This window comes from Triticum dicoccoides, chromosome 1A (genome assembly GCF_002162155.2).
Source record: "Triticum dicoccoides isolate Atlit2015 ecotype Zavitan chromosome 1A, WEW_v2.0, whole genome shotgun sequence".
NCBI classification, from domain to species: domain Eukaryota; kingdom Viridiplantae; phylum Streptophyta; class Magnoliopsida; order Poales; family Poaceae; genus Triticum; species Triticum dicoccoides.
Window position 1 is genome coordinate 386,833,834 of NC_041380.1, and position 14,040 is coordinate 386,847,873.

Consider the following 14,040-nt stretch of genomic DNA (forward strand, 5'->3'; position numbering starts at 1 on the left):
TCCGTTGTCCGTTCTGAGCCCAGACACACTTGCATGCACCCGCGGCATGTCTGAAATATTATTTTATAAGTGGCCGGAAAATGTTCTCGTAATGTGATGAGAGTTGGCGTGCGGTCTTATTTTAGAGTAGGTAGGCCGCCTGCCAAGTTTCATCGCGTTTGGAGTCCGTTTGACGCCCCAACAGATAACTATAGCGGCAATATAGCCGGTCTAATGTCGGACGTTTTCGGTCTCCAGAAACAGTCGCCGGGCCTCCCTCTCTTCTCTTCTCTCAGCTCGAGACCGTCTACACAGCCCACTACTCACCGCCAGGCCCTACCTAACCTCTCTTGTCAGCCCACGACCCTCCTCGCGCGCGCCCGAAAGCTGTTCCGGACCCGACTCGGGCTGTCGCTACCGTTGTGTCCGGATCATCCCCTAACATCTACAAAACGTCACCATTTTCTTATTTGGACTCCTCTAACCTTTTATTCTCGATCGTCCGATTTAACCGGAGGGTCCAAGATCTATCAACCTGCCTATTTAAATAGATCAACCCCTAACCCTAGCCTTAGCCCGTCCAATCCTCCTAGCGCCGCCACCCATTGATTTCTCCAACTGGTCTCCTCCCTTCCTTGGGATCTCTCTGATCCTTCCACCCATCCCTCCTTGATTTCAGTCCCCAGCCAGTCGCCTTCGAACCTAACCAACCGGTGCCTCCCCTGGATCCCATCGTCCACCACCGAAGCCACCAGGACCGGCTGCGTCCCTCTCCTTCCCTTCGTTCTCCTCCTCCTGTCGTATCTCTGTCTCCCTCGCTCAATATTGCTCTCTCTCTCCCAGGTACGTCCGTGCAGGAACCGCAAGGAGGAAGCTGCCATCGCCAAGTTCTTGTAGTACGCGTCTGGATCCGCCATGCCTGGCTCCTCCGCGCTCGATTTCCGCCGTTCTTTGCCTGTTCCCGCTGCTCCTCGTTGCTAGCGCGTCTGCACTGGCCATGGGTTACCAGCGCGGTACCTCGCCATGGACGCCAGGTCCCAAGGTCTCCGCTGCCTTTGCTTCGATCCGGCAGGAAACGAGACCCGAAGGTTTCTCGCGCTTGGATCCAGACGCCACCGAGCTCCCGCGCAGAATCCTCCTCATCCTGCTGCTCGCCGGAGTCCTAAGCGCCGCCGTGCCTGCTGTTTGCTTCACCGAACCGGCCGCCAAGTCCCACGCCGCTGCTGCTCTTTTTCCTGTCGAGAAGAAGAGGACGCCGCACCTGCCCCGAGTCGTCCGAGCGACCCCTTTGACCAGCCCCCGCGAGCACTAGCCGGCAGCGCCGCTTGGGCTTATCCTTGCCTTGCCAAGACCCAGAGTCCTGCCGGCCTGCCTTGGCCTCTCCACCGACCGGGCTTTGTTGGGTTTTGTAGTAATTTCAAAAATTTTCCTACGCGCACACAGGATCATGTGATGCATAGCAACGAGAGGAGAGTGTTGTCTACGTACCCAACGCATACCGACTGCGGAAGCGATGACACGACGTAGAGGAAGTAGTCGTACGTCTTCATGATCCAACCGATCAAGCACCGAAACTACGGCACCTCCGAGTTCGAGCACACGTTCAGCTCGATGACGATCCCCGGACTCCGATCCAGCAAAGTTTCGGGGAAGAGTTTCGTCAGCACGACGGCGTGGTGACGATCTTGATGAACTACAGCAGCAGGGCTTCGCCTAAACTCCGCTACAGTATTATCGAGGAATATGGTGGCAGGGGGCACCGCACACGGCTAAGGAATCGATCACGTGGATCAACTTGTGTCAACTTGTGTGTTTAGAGGTGCCCCTGCCTCCGTATATAAAGGAGCCAAGGGGGGAGGAGGCGCCGGCCAGGAGGAGGTGGCGCAGGAGGAGTCCTACTCCTACCGGGAGTAGGACTCCCCCCAAATCCTATTCCAACTAGGATTCCCAAGGGGGAAAGAGGGAGAGGGGTGGCCGGCCACCTCTCCTAGTCCTACTAGGACTAGGGGAAGGGGGGAGGCGCGCAGCCCCCTTGGGCTGCCCCTTTCTCCTTTCCACTAAGGCCCATGATGGCCCATATGGCTCCCGGGGGGTTCCGGTAACCTCCCGGTAACCCGGTAAAATCCCGATTTCACCCGGAACACTTCTGATGTCCAAACATAGACTTCCAATATATCAATCTTTATGTCTCGACCATTTCGAGACTCCTCGTCATGTCCGTGATCACATCCGGGACTCCGAACAACCTTCGGTACATCAAAATGCATAAACTCATAATATAACTGTCATCGTAACCTTAAGCGTGCGGACCCTACGGGTTCGAGAACAATGTAGACATGACCGAGACACGTCTTCGGTCAATAACCAATAGCGGGACCTGGATGCCCATATTGGCTCCTACATATTCTACGAAGATCTTTATCGGTCAGACCACATAACAACATACGTTGTTCCCTTTGTCATCGGTATGTTACTTGCCCGAGATTCGATCGTCGGTATCCAATACCTAGTTCAATCTCGTTACCGGCAAGTCTCTTTACTCGTTCCGTAATACATCATCTCACAACTAACATATTAGTTGTAATGCTTGCAAGGCTTTATGTGATGTGTATTACCGAGAGGGCCCAGAGATACCTCTCCGACAATCGGAGTGACAAATCCTAATCTCGAAATACGCCAACCCAACATCGACCATTGGAGACACCTGTAGTACTCCTTTATAATCACCCAGTTACGTTGTGACGTTTGGTAGTACCCAAAGTGTTCCTCCGGTAAACGGGAGTTGCATAATCTCATAGTCATAGGAACATGTATAAGTCATGAAGAAAGCAATAGCAACATACTAAACGATCGGGTGCTAAGCTAATGGAATGGTCATGTCAATCAGATCATTCTACTAACGATGTGACCTCGTTAATCAAATAACAACTCATTGTTCATGGTTAGGAAACATAACCATCTTTGATTAACGAGCTAGTCAAGTAGAGGCATACTAGTGACACTCTGTTTGTCTATGTATTCACACATGTATTATGTTTCCGGTAAATACAATTCTAGCATGAATAATAAACATTTATCATGATTATAAGGAAATAAATAATAACTTTATTATTGCCTCTAGGGCATATTTCCTTCAGTCTCCCACTTGCACTAGAGTCAATAATCTAGATTACACTGTAATGAATCTAACACCCATGGAGCTTTGGTGCTGATCATGTTTTGCTCGTGGAAGAGGCTTAGTCAACGGGTCTGCAACATTCAGATCCGTATGTATCTTGCAAATCTCTATGTCTCCCACCTGGACTAGATCCCGGATGGAGTTGAAGCGTCTCTTGATGTGTTTGGTCCTTTTGTGAAATCTGGATTCCTTTGCCAAGGCAATTGCACCAGTATTGTCACAAAAAATTTTCATTGGACCCGATGCACTAGGTATGACACCTAGATCGGATATGAACTCCTTCATCCAGACTCCTTCATTTGCTGCTTCCGAAGCAGCTATGTATTCCGCTTCACATGTAGATCCCGCTACGACGCTTTGTTTAGAACTGCACCAACTGACAGCTCCACCGTTTAATGTAAACACGTATCCGGTTTGCGATTTAGAATCATCCGGATCAGTGTCAAAGCTTGCATCAACGTAACCTTTTACGATGAGCTCTTTGTCACTTCCATATACGAGAAACATATCCTTAGTCCTTTTCAGGTATTTCAGGATGTTCTTGACCGCTGTCCAGTGATCCATTCCTGGATTACTTTGGTACCTCCCTGCTAAACTTATAGCAAGGCACACATCAGGTCTGGTACACAGCATTGCATACATGATAGAGCCTATGGCTGATGCATAGGGAACATCTTTCATATTCTCTCTTTCTTCTACAGTGGTCGGGCATTGAGTCTTACTCAATTTCACACCTTGTAACACAGGCAAGAACCCTTTCTTTGCTTGATCCATTTTGAACTTCTTCAAAATTTTGTCAAGGTATGTGCTTTGTGAAAGTCCAATTAAGCGTCTTAATCTATCTCTATAGATCTTAATGCCTAATATGTAAGCAGCTTCACCGAGATCTTTCATTGAAAAACTTTTATTCAAGTATCCCTTTATGCTATCCAGAAATTCTATATCATTTCCAATCAGTAATATGTCATCCACATATAATATCAGAAATGCTACAGAGCTCCCACTCACTTTCTTGTAAATACAGGCTTCTCCGAAAGTCTGTATAAAACCAAATGCTTTGATCACACTATCAAAACGTTTATTCCAACTCCGAGAGGCCTGCACCAGTCCATAAATGGATCGCTGGAGCTTGCACACTTTGTTAGCTCCCTTTGGATCGACAAAACCTTCTGGTTGCATCATATACAACTCTTCTTCCAGAAATCCATTCAGGAATGCAGTTTTGACATCCATTTGCCAAATTTCATAATCATAAAATGCGGCAATTGCTAACATGATTCGGACGGACTTAAGCATCGCTACGGGTGAGAAGGTCTCATCGTAGTCAATTCCTTGAACTTGCCGAAAACCTTTTGCGACAAGTCGAGCTTTGTAGACAGTAACATTACCATCAGCGTCAGTCTTCTTCTTAAAAATCCATTTATTCTCAATTGCTTGCCGATCATCGGGCAAGTCAACCAAAGTCCATACTTTGTTCTCATACATGGATCCCATCTCAGATTTCATGGCTTCAAGCCACTTTACGGAATCTGGGCTCACCATCGCTTCTTCATAGTTCGTAGGTTCATCATGATCTAGTAGCATGACCTCCAGAACAGGATTACCGTACCACTCTGGTGCGGATCTTACTCTGGTTGATCTACGTGGTTCAGTAGTATCTTGATCTGAAGTTTCATGATCATTATGATTGGCTTCCTCACTAACTGGTGTAGGTGTCACTGAAACAGTTTTCTGTGATGAACTACTTTCCAGTAAGGGAGCAGGTATAGTTACCTCATCAAGTTCTACTTTCCTCCCACTCACTTCTTTCGAGAGAAACTCCTTCTCTAGAAATGATCCATTCTTAGCAACGAATGTTTTGCCTTCGGATCTGTGATAGAAGGTGTACCCAACAGTTTCCTTTGGGTATCCTATGAAGACACATTTCTCCGATTTGGGTTCGAGCTTATCAGGTTGAAGCTTTTTCACATAAGCATCGCAGCCCCAAACTTTAAGAAACGACAACTTCGGTTTCTTGCCAAACCACAGTTCATAAGGCGTCGTCTCAACGGATTTTGATGGTGCCCTATTTAACGTGAATGCGGCCGTCTCTAAAGCATATCCCCAAAATGATAGCGGTAAATCAGTAAGAGACATCATAGATCGCACCATATCTAGTAAAGTACGATTACGACGTTCGGACACACCATTACGCTGTGGTGTTCCGGGTGGCGTGAGTTGCGAAACTATTCCACAGTTTTTCAAATGTACACCAAACTCGTAACTCAAATATTCTCCTCCACGATCAGATCGTAGAAACTTTATTTTCTTGTTACGATGATTTTCAACTTCACTCTGAAATTCTTTGAACTTTTCAAATGTTTCAGACTTATGTTTCATTAAGTAAATATACCCATATCTGCTTAAATCATCTGTGAAGGTGAGAAAATAACGATATCCGCCACGAGCCTCAATATTCATCGGGCCACATACATCGGTATGTATGATTTCCAACAAATCTGTTGCTCTCTCCATAGTACTGGAGAACGGTGTTTTAGTCATCTTGCCCAAGAGGCACGGTTCGCAAGTACCAAGTGATTCATAATCAAGTGATTCCAAAAGTCCATCGGTATGGAGTTTCTTCATGCGCTTTATACCGATATGACCTAAACGACAGTGCCACAAATAAGTTGCACTTTCATTATCAACTCTGCATCTTTTGGCTTCAACATTATGAATATGTGTATTACTACTATCGAGATTCAATAAAAATAGACCACTCTTCAAGGGTGCATGACCATAAAAGATATTACTCATATAAATAGAACAACCATTATTCTCTGATTTAAATGAATAACCGTCTCGCATTAAACAAGATCCAGATATAATGTTCATGCTCAACGCTGGCACCAAATAACAATTACTTAGGTCTAATATTAATCCCGAAGGTAGATGTAGAGGTAGCGTGTCGACTGCGATCACATCGACTTTGGAACCGTTTCCCACGCGCATCGTCACCTCGTCCTTTGCCAGTGCCCGCTTATTCTGTAGTCCCTGTTTCGAGTTGCAAATATTAGCAACAGAACCAGTATCAAATACCCAGGTGCTACTGCGAGCTCTAGTAAGGTACACATCAATAACATGTATATCACATATACCTTTGTTCACCTTGCCATCCTTCTTATCCGCCAAATACTTGGGGCAGTTCCGCTTCCAGTGACCAGTCTGCTTGTAGTAGAAGCACTCAGTTTCAGGCTTAGGTCCAGACTTGGGTTTCTTCTCTTGAGCAGCAACTTGCTTGCCGTTCTTTTTGAAGTTCCCCTTTTTCTTCCCTTTGCCCTTTTTCTTGAAACTAGTGGTCTTGTTAACCATCAACACTTGATGCTCCTTCTTGATTTCTACCTCCGCAGCTTTCAGCATTGCGAAGAGCTCGGGAATAGTCTTGTTCATCCCTTGCATATTATAGTTCATTACGAAGCTCTTGTAGCTTGGTGGCAGTGATTGGAGAATTCTGTCGATGACACAATCATCCGGAAGATTAACTCCCAATTGAATCAAGTGATTATTATACCCAGACATTTTGAGTATATGCTCACTGACAGAACTGTTCTCCTCCATCTTGCAGCTATAGAACTTATTGGAGACTTCATATCTCTCAATCCGGGCATTTGCTTGAAATATTAACTTCAACTCCTGGAACATCTCATATGCTCCATGACGTTCAAAACGTCGTTGAAGTCCCGATTCTAAGCCGTAAAGCATGGCACACTGAACTATCAAGTAGTCATCAGCTTTGCTCTGCCAGACGTTCATAACATCTGGCGTTGCTCCAGCAGCAGGCCTGGCACCCAGCGGTGCTTCCAGGACGTAATTCTTCTGTGCAGCAATGAGGATAATCCTCAAGTTACGGACCCAGTCCGTGTAATTGCTACCATCATCTTTCAACTTTGCTTTCTCAAGGAACGCACTAAAATTCAACGGAACAACAACACGAGCCATCTATCTACAATCAACATAAACAAGCAAGATACTATCAGGTACTAAGTTCATGATAAATTTAAGTTCAATTAATCATATTACTTAAGAACTCCCACTTAGATAGACATCCCTCTAATCCTCTAAGTGATTACGTGATCCAAATCAACTAAACCATAACCGACCATCACGTGAGATGGAGTAGTTTTCAATGGTGAACATCGTTATGTTGATCATATCTACTATATGATTCACGCTCGACCTTTCGGTCTCCGTGTTCCGAGGCCATATCTGCATATGCTAGGCTCGTCAAGTTTAACCTGAGTATTCTGCGTGTGCAAAAACTGGCTTGCACCCGTTGTAGATGGACGTAGAGCTTATCACACTCGATCATCACGTGGTGTCTGGGCACGACGAACTTTGGCAACGGTGCATACTCAGGGAGAACACTTCTTGATAATTTAATGAGAGATCATCTTATAATGCTACCGTCAATCAAAGCAAGATAAGATGCATAAAAAGATAAACATCACATGCAATCAATATAAGTGATATGATATGGCCATCATCATCTCGTGCTTGTGATCTCCATCTCCGAAGCACCGTCATGATCACCATCGTCACCGGCGCGACACCTTGATCTCCATCGTAGCATCGTTGTCGTCTCGCCAATCTTATGCTTTCACGACTATCACTACCGTTTAGTAATAAAGTTAAGCATTACATCGCGATTGCATTGCATACAATAAAGCGACAACCATACGGCTCCTGCCAGTTGCCGATAACTTGGTTACAAAACATGATCATCTCATACAATAAAATTCAGCATCATGCCTTGACCATATCACATCACAACATGCCCTGCAAAAACAAGTTAGACGTCCTCTACTTTGTTGTTGCAATTTTTTACGTGGCTGCTACGGGCTTAAGTAAGAACCAATCTCACCTACGCATCAAAACCACAACGATAGTTTGTCAAATAGACTCCGTTTTAACCTTCGCAAGGACCGGGCGTAGCCATACTTGGTTCAACTAAAGTTGGAGAGACAGTCGCCCGCAAGCCATCTCTGTGCAAAGCACGTCGAGGGAACCGGTCTCGCGTAAGCGTACGCGTAAGGTTGGTCTGGGTCGTCTTGTCCAACAATACCGCCGAACCAAAATATGACATGCTGGTAGGCAGTATGACTTGTATCGTCCACAACTCACTTGTGTTCTACTCGTGCATATAACATCAACATCAATAACCTGGCTCGGATGCCACTGTTGGGTTTCGTAGTAATTTCAAAAAATTTCCTACGCGCACACAGGATCATGTGATGCATAGCAACGAGAGGAGAGTGTTGTCTACGTACCCAACGCAGACCGACTGCGGAAGCGATGACACGACGTAGAGGAAGTAGTCGTACGTCTTCACGATCCAACCGATCAAGCACCGAAACTACGGCACCTCCGAGTTCGAGCACACGTTCAGCTCGATGACGATCCCCGGACTCCGATCCACCAAAGTGTCGGGGAAGAGTTTCGTCAGCACGACGGCGTGGTGACGATCTTGATGAACTACAGCAGCAGGGCTTCGCCTAAACTCCGCTACAGTATTATCGAGGAATATGGTGGCAGGGGGCACCGCACACGGCTAAGGAATCGATCACGTGGATCAACTTGTGTCAACTTGTGTGTTTAGAGGTGCCCCTGCCTCCGTATATAAAGGAGCCAAGGGGGGAGGAGGCGCCGGCCAGGAGGAGGTGGCGCAGGAGGAGTCCTACTCCTACCGGGAGTAGGACTCCCCCCAAATCCTATTCCAACTAGGATTCCCAAGGGGGAAAGAGGGAGAGGGGTGGCCGGCTACCTCTCCTAGTCCTACTAGGACTAGGGGAAGGGGGGAGGCGCGCAGCCCCCTTGGGCTGCCCCTTTCTCCTTTCCACTAAGGCCCATGATGGCCCATATGGCTCCCGGGGGGTTCCGGTAACCTCCCGGTAACCCGGTAAAATCCCGATTTCACTCGGAACACTTCCGATGTCCAAACATAGACTTCCAATATATCAATCTTTATGTCTCGACCATTTCGAGACTCCTCGTCATGTCCGTGATCACATCCGGGACTCCGAACAACCTTCGGTACATCAAAATGCATAAACTCATAATATAACTGTCATCGTAACCTTAAGCGTGCGGACCCTACGGGTTCGAGAACAATGTAGACATGACCGAGACACGTCTCCGGTCAATAACCAATAGCGGGACCTGGATGCCCATATTGGCTCCTACATATTCTACGAAGATCTTTATCGGTCAGACCGCATAACAACATACGTTGTTCCCTTTGTCATCGGTATGTTACTTGCCCGAGATTCGATCGTCGGTATCCAATACCTAGTTCAATCTCGTTACCGGCAAGTCTCTTTACTCGTTCCGTAATACATCATCTCACAACTAACATATTAGTTGTAATGCTTGCAAGGCTTTATGTGATGTGTATTACCGAGAGGGCCCAGAGATACCTCTCCGACAATCGGAGTGACAAATCCTAATCTCGAAATACGCCAACCCAACATCGACCATTGGAGACACCTGTAGTACTCCTTTATAATCACCTAGTTACGTTGTGACGTTTGGTAGTACCCAAAGTGTTCCTCCGGTAAACGGGAGTTGCATAATCTCATAGTCATAGGAACATGTATAAGTCATGAAGAAAGCAATAGCAACATACTAAACGATCGGGTGCTAAGCTAATGGAATGGGTCATGTCAATCAGATCATTCTACTAATGATGTGACCTCGTTAATCAAATAACAACTCATTGTTCATGGTTAGGAAACATAACCATCTTTTGATTAACGAGCTAGTCAAGTAGAGGCATACTAGTGACACTCTGTTTGTCTATGTATTCACACATGTATTATGTTTCCGGTAAATACAATTCTAGCATGAATAATAAACATTTATCATGATTATAAGGAAATAAATAATAACTTTATTATTGCCTCTAGGGCATATTTCCTTCAGGCTTGGCCCATGGTGCGAATCCCCCCCGCTCCCATGCTTTGTTTCAGGCCCAGTGCATGGATTCGGCCCTGTTATGTTTTTTTCGTGCCAGGACATTTTTTTCTATTTAATCAGAGCACTGCAGTTTACAAAAAACCCCTTGCACTTCATGCATTTAATAACCCACAATTCGTGCACAGATTAAAATGAATTATATATGAAATATGCTTAGTTTTTCATCTAGTTTCATAATATGTCATTTTCATCCATGTTTAAAATGATGTTTGTTTAAATTTGCTATTATGCCATGCTAAAAATGAATTAATTCATAACTTAATAACCGTAGCTCGGTTTTAAATAATCTTTATATGTAAATGGGGTAGAAAAATGCCTAGATTTACTTGGTGCACTCATCTTGCATGTTTAACAACTCTAAAATAATGTTTAGGGCAGAACAATACCAAATCTATAATATGCTCATGAGGAGTTTCCGGAATTGTTGTTCGTTGCTTCCGGCCTCATTTAAACTTGACTAGATAGGTAGTTTACTTTGCTTCACCATTGCCACGTTAAGAAACATTTAATATTGTTGGGGTACATAAACGAGAGAGAACTAAATAATTGATGTGGTGTTTCGTCAATATGCAACCCGATGCATATTGAGCTCCACTTAACTTGTAGTGTTGTTTGTGCACTTTGCCATGCCATGCATATTTAAACCAGACATGCATCATACTTGATTGTGCATCATGCCATGATTTTGTCGTGGTTGTTTACTATGTTGTGTGCTTCTTTCCGGTGTTGGCTCCTTCGGGTTGGTTCCGGTAACGTCGCGTTTGTGAGGACCCGTTCGTCTACGTCCGTTTGTCTTCTTCGTGGACTCGTTCTTCTTCCTTGCGGGATTTCAGGCAAGATCACCATACCCTCAAAATCACTTCTATCTTTGCTTGCTAGTTGCTCGCTCTTTTGCTATGCCTATGCTGCGATACCTACCACTTGCTTATCATGCCTCCCATATTGTTGAACCAAGCCTCTAACCCACCTTGTCCTAGCAAATCGTTGTTTGGCTATGTTACCGCTTCACTCAGCCCCTCTTATAGTTGTTAGTTGCAGGTGAAGATTGAAGTTTGTTCCTTGTTGGAACATGGAGATGTTGTTCCTTGTTGGGACATGTTTACTTGTTGGGATATCACAATATTTCTTATTTAATTAATGCACCTATATACTTGGTAAAAGGTGGAAGGCTCGGCCTTATGCCTGGTGTTTTGTTCCACTCTTGCCGCCCTAGTTTCCGTCATATCGGTGTTATGTTGCCGGATTTTGCGTTCCTCACGCGGTTGGGTCGTAATGGGAACCCCTTGACAGTTCGCCTTGAATAAAACTCCTCCAGCAAGGCCCAACATTGGTTTTACCTTTTGCCACCTAACCTTTTTCTTTCCCTTGAGTCGGCCGGCTGAAGGGTCATCTTTATTTAACCCCCCGGGCCAGTGCTTTTCTAAGTGTTGGTCCAACTGAGCGATGTCCGAGGCTACCAGGGGCAACTCTGGGCTGGCTTACCCGACGTCTTGCTCATCCGGTGTGCCCTGAGAACGAGATATGTGCAGCTCCTATCGGGATTTGTTGGCACATCTGGGTGGCTTTGCTGGTCTTGTTTTACCATTATCGAAATGTCTTGTAACCGGGATTCCGAGCCTGATCGGGTCTTCCCGCTAGAAGGAATATCCTTCATTGACCGTGAGAGCTTGTGATGGGCTAAGTTGGGACACCCCTGCAGGGATATGAACTTTCGAAAGCCGTGCCCGCGGTTATGGGCAGATGGGAATTTGTTAATGTCTGGTTGTAGAAAACCTGAAGTTGACTTTAATTAAAATACATCAACCATGTGTGTTACCGTGATGGTCTCTTTCCGGCGGAGTCCGGGAAGTGAACACGGTGTTGGAGTAATGCTTGACGTAGGTTGTTCTAGGATCACTTCTTGATCATAGTTGTTCGACCGTGCTTTTGCCTTCTCTTCTCGCTCTCTTTTGCGTATGTTAGCCACCATATATGCTAGTCGCTTGCTGCAGCTCCACCTCATACCTTTACCTTACCCATAAGCTTAAATAGTCTTGATCGCGAGGGTGCGAGATTGCTGAGTCCCTGTGGCTCACAGATACTTCAAAAACCAGCTTGCAGGTGCCAATGAGACCGTGCAGATGACGCAACCAAGCTCAAGGAGGAGCTCGATGAAGATCTTGTCCTTTGTGTTGTTTCGTTTCCAGTTGATCAGAAGTGGAGCCCAGTTGGGGTCGATCGGGGACCGTGTCGTTTTTGGGGTAGTCTTCTTTTGTTTTGGGTTCCGTAGTCGGACCTTGATTGTATCTGGTTGATGTAATGCTTTATTCATGTATTGTGTGAAGTGGCGATTGTAAGCCAACTATGTATCTCTTTCCCTTATGTATTACATGGGTTGTGTGAAGATTACCTCACTTGCGACATTGCTTTCAATGCGGTTATGCCTCTAAGTCGTGCTTCGACACGTGGGAGATATAGCCGCATCGAGGGCGTTACAGGAGGTCTCCAGGGGCCCACGAGGTAGGGTGGCGTGGCCTAGGGGGCGCCCCGACCCTCGTGGCAAGGGTGTGGGCCCCATGGTCTTCATATTTGGCGAGGATTTTTTATTATTTATTGTAAGATATTCCGTGGAGTTTCAGGTCATTCCGAGAACTTTTGTTTTCTGCACATAAAACAACATCATGGCAATTTTGCTGAAAACAGTGTCAGTCCGGGTTAGTTCCATTCCAATCATACAAGTTAGAGTCCAAAACAAGGGCAAAAGTGTAAATAGTCACACCCAATATAAATTAACAGTGATGAATGCAAATGACAGCTGCGCTCTCCAGCTAGTGCTTTTAATAAGAGGGTGATGACTCAACATAAAAGTAAATAGATAGGCCCTTCGCAGAGGGAAGCAGGGATTTGTAGAGGTGCCAGAGCTCGGTTTTGAAAAGAGGTGAATAATATTTTGAGCGGTATACTTTCATTGTCAACATAACAACCAAGAGATGGCGATATATTCCATGCTACACACATTATAGGCGGTTCCCAAACAGAATGGTAAAGTTTATACTCCCCCTCCACCAACAAACATCAATCCATGGCTTGCTCGAAACAACGAGTGCCTCCAACTAACAACAGTCCCACGGGGAGTTTCGTTTTGCAATTATTTTGATTTAGTTTGCATAAAGCATGGGACTGGGCATCCCGGTGACCAGCCATTTTCTCGTGAGTGAGTAGCGGAGTCCACTCCTCTTGAGAATAACCCTCCTAATATGGAAGATACAGGCAACCCTAGTTGATACATGAGCTATTCGAGCATACAAAACATGATGATTATTTGAAGGTTTAGAGTTTGGCACATACAAATTTACTTGGAACGGCAGGTAGATACCGCATATAGGAAGGTATAGTGGACTCATCTGGAATAACTTTGGGATTTAAGGGATTGGATGCACAAGCAGTATTCCCGCTTAGTACAGGTGAAGGCTAGCAAAAGACTGGGAAGCGACCAACTAGAGAGCGACAACAGCCATGTACATGCATTAAAATTAATAAACATTGGATGCAAGCATGAGTAGGATATAATCCACCATGAACATAAATATCGTGAAAGCTATGTTGATTTGTTTCAACTACATGTGTGAACATGTGCCAAGTCAAGTCACTTAAATCATTCAAAGGAGGATACCACCCCATCATACCACATCATAGCCATCTCAATAGCATGTTGGCACGCAAGGTAAACCATTATGACTCATAGCTAATCAAGCATGGCACAAGCAACTATGATCTCTAATTGTCATTGTGAACATGTTTATTCATAACAAGTTCAATCAAGAACGATGAACTCATCATATTTACAAAAACAAAAGAGGTCGAGTTTGTACCAGCTTTTCTCATCTCAGTCA